Here is a 4,285-nt window from a genome sequence, read left to right as displayed (position 1 = left end):
TATTGTCAGTCTTAATATCACATTTAAATGATATAAATGGCTGGTAATAATTAAAAAAATAATATTGACCAATCAATAGATATTTTGGATGGATACTTTTATTATACTTACATCTGCTACACGATTTGCAAATGTTGAGGCAGTTTTAATGCAGACGCACAACAACAATAGCACGCAATTGATATTCCACAATCGAAGAAAATACAACAAATAAGTAACAATTATATTGTTAATTATATAAATACTCCATTTAAGTTTGAAGTGGAATATATCGGAGTCACTACACTGTTCATTGGTTTATGCAGCCTGGTTGAACAAGAATAATGAGCTAATTTCTACAACAATTTAAAGTGACTCATTTTCTCAATTTTTACGTGACTCATAGCATACTCATCTGCGGAGTTAACATTATTCTCACACGTGTTCATATTCGTTGTATTGCACATTTGGCATATGGGAAATACTTCTCTTGAAATTTTAACAAGTAATATGTTATAACTTTCATTTCAATATCAGAACTTCAAAGTCGACTCACTTAAGGCCATAATTTACCTAATATGCAAAATAAAGTCATCTTACTTGGTTTTCATTTTGGTTGGATAGTTGAGTAACGTTGTATTAAGTATCAATGCAATCCATCAAGAACTTGCTACTGTATCAACCTATGTGTGCGTCGAATAAAAAGGCTCATAATCTGCACTTTTCTCAAAACAGTGTTATCTTACTTCATCAATTAGGTAGGTTGAATAGTTGGGAACACACATCTAAAGTTTCAATGCAATAAATGATCTAAAAAATTCAATAATACACTGTTATTTTTATATAGCATTTCAATTTTAAGCTAAATTATATTATACTGGAGAAAAGGAAGATACTAAGACAGTAAGTATTGACACATTAAATCGGCGGTGTTTCACTAAAAAACCGTCGATGACGAAGATTGTAAGTATCTTTCATGGCCGAGGGTGTAAGATAAGTTCATTCCGATCCGATCGTAGGGTGTTTTGCGGAAACGAGGTTTACCGAGTTTCCGCAAAACACCCTGCGCGAGGGTCGGGATGAACCAATCTTACACGGGCGGCTATGGTAGATGTTTTTTCTCCCTGAACCAATCTTACACGGGCGGCTATGGTAGATGTTTTTTTTCTCCCACCCCAGTTTAACAAAATTAAGTAAAAATGTAGTTTTTTGCTGGAACTATTTTGTGCTTATTGAAAAATAATTGCGTATGGATATGCGATAATTCGTGTTTGTCATGGATATGCGCGCAGTGATTCAGCTTATGTTAATAGTCAAGTCGATCTTTAAATAGTTTTAAGGAGAGTGAAGCATTATTTCTTGAAAGGTGCTTGTAAAAAAAAGCGAGAAAAAATAATTAGCGTTTTAAATATTGCCACAAGACAAGGTTTCCATGATGCTGCAGACGACAGTCTGCAACAAGGGAGGTAATTACAATGTGGCGACAATTAAAAAGGAGTTCCATACGGGCATTTTATCTTCGCCCGTGGGCAAGATAAGAATTTCTAGCATGGTTGAATTATTGGATCTACTTATCTGAGGTGGGAGAGAGTGTTCTCTACGGAGATGTTTTATGACATGTTGTTTTAAAATCGAAACAGCAAGAAATTTCTTATTTTTTAAAATAAATTATTCATTACCTGTGAACGGCGTTTTAGATTACGACAAATGATTGCTGATACCGCAGGCAAACAGAAAAACTTAAAAAAAACCCAGATACACCTGAAATGAGTTTCCATCATTTCACTCGCAGTAAACCGAAATCCGGATAGGTTACTACTCGCCATTATGCGACAATCTCCTTCGAGCCAATCGTCCTTTAATAAGTCACTTTAATGTTTATTAAATAATATAACTTTTCTGAAGAAAATTACTTAAACAGTGAACCACTTGAACGTTGACTGTTATTATGTTTATGATGTTGACCTCATTTTTACGATCCAAAACTCTGCTGAACGGCCAACATTTTATCTACTATGAACATTATAGATGTATTATCTAAACAGAAATCTATATGGCATTTATATACAATGAAGTATTCTATCCAAAGTATTATCTGTGTCTTTAATTTTATAACGTACGCTGCCATTAACTAAATGAAGTACAAAATAACAATTCTACGTAGCTTTGAAAGCACTGGCTACTCTTCTTCTCAGTATTTAGCCCATATTTATTTATGAATTCCAAATTAGAAAAAAAACATGTTTATAAAACAGTTTAATAAATGGCCTTGATGGGATGTTGAGCGATGAATATGGATAATTTCAACAATATTAGTCAAAGTCACCATTAATGGCAGTCTAAGTCATAAATAATTCAAAGGCGATAGATTATACAAAAGAGTCACTTTCTTCAAAATTATTTGTAATTCTTTATTCGCAGTCTAGGGCCCTCAGAGGACTATTTGAACGTAGGCGTCACAACATAAAGGCCGCCGTCGGATGAAAGTAAAAATGTATTACGAACACACTAAGTTCTTTGAACTGGTTCAAATAGTATGCTTTATCTTACAAAGTTACACAAAACAGACCTTAGGTTCAACACCAGTGTTAGGAAAATAAATTTTAGTATATGTATTTGTATATTAGTTTTGATTGTGGGTAAGTTCGGATACCAAAACATATGAAACTCATTTCAAACTTTGACAGTTAGTAATAAGTTTGTACAACCGTATACATAGGTAGAAGGATACTAATATTTTTTCAACTCTGCATACTATTTACAAAAAAGCAAAACATGCTTTACTACTTGTTTATTTGCGGTTTATTTGTTTTAGGTTTAATAGAAGTCATATGCAGCTATTCTACAATATATGTACCTATGTCATTTCATGTAACACTAGCTGAGACATTAATCTAGATGGAAGGGCTTTCTTTAAATTTTTAAATGATGCCTTGATTTAATTAAAATTGTGATGGTAATCTTGTTTGAAATATATGGTGATACGGATCATCCCCTTTACATTTTTTAGATTTTTTTTATATATTTTAAAGATTATAAATTGTTGATTTGTTTCATAACCTTTGTTTGGAAGTATTAACTAAACGCCAAATCATCCATAAATCAATGTTTATTTATGTTTATATCATTTTCATAAAAAATCATACTTATACTTTCAACATATTTATCAGAAGCATAGACACCTGGATGTTCAGAACTAAGCTTATTAATTGCATTTATATAAATGTATTATACATTTATTATTATATATTATTACGTACGGTGTATATATACAAATAGGTCGGGCCACAAGTTATGACGACATAAGCAAAGGGATCTCATGTAATTAGTAAAACATTTATACTGTTGAAAAGCAATCCTTTTTATGAATGTATTACAAATGACACGTGAATATATGATCCAGAGCCCCACAGCGAACTCCTCTGCCGGATACAGTCAACATTTACCCTTATAAAATACATATTTGGTATGTTTATCACGTCATGGGACAATACAACATGTTAACTTGATTTCACGACACTATTTACACATACTAGCAAATTGAAAAATCCTCAGGGGTTATAAGAAATGAAAGACGCCTGGTTCAGACAGAAAGTGTCTCGAAATAAATGCAAAGCATACGCATAGCCGGCTTTCAATGCCTTACATTACACATGCACATAAATCTATCTGATAAGTCAAATCAGTAGCAGAATACAATAACCATGTGTGTGTGTGTGTGCGCGCGCGCGCGTGTGCGTGCTTGCATGCGTGCGTGCGTGTGTGTGTGTGTACGTGCGTGCCTGCGTGCCTGCGTACGTCCGTGTGTTCGTGCGTATGTGTGTGTTATAGTCACAACAATAGCTAAGATATAAATAACCATTTGTGTGTGCATGTGGTTTTGTGTGTGAGTTTGTGTGTGTTTGTGCGTGTGTTTGTGCGTTGGTTGTGTATGCGTGCGCGCGCGCGTTTGTTCGTGCGTATGTACGCACGTTTTTGCTTGCGTGCTTGCTCGCGCGCCTACTATTGCTTCGGCTCAATAATAAGTCTATAAATCAGTTAAAATCGATTGATAACAAAGCAAAAAAAGAAGTTGATAACTTGATAATTATATTGCGATAACAGTATTTCTTGTTTCAAATGGTTCGACAAAGTATTTGCAACATGTAAGATCCCATTATTTCATTGAAAGAATGATAGCTGTTCAAAAAATCAATACTTATGACGCACAGTAAGGTAGGGCACTGCATCTTATCCATGTATCTTTGATTATACGTACAGATAAATATATCAGTTTAGCGTAACCTTAATAAGCGTGGTGAAATAG

This window comes from Mya arenaria, chromosome 6 (assembly GCF_026914265.1).
Source record: "Mya arenaria isolate MELC-2E11 chromosome 6, ASM2691426v1".
Lineage (NCBI taxonomy): Eukaryota > Metazoa > Mollusca > Bivalvia > Myida > Myidae > Mya > Mya arenaria.
The sequence above is the reverse complement of the archived record's forward strand: the minus strand, read 5'-3'. Positions refer to the sequence as shown.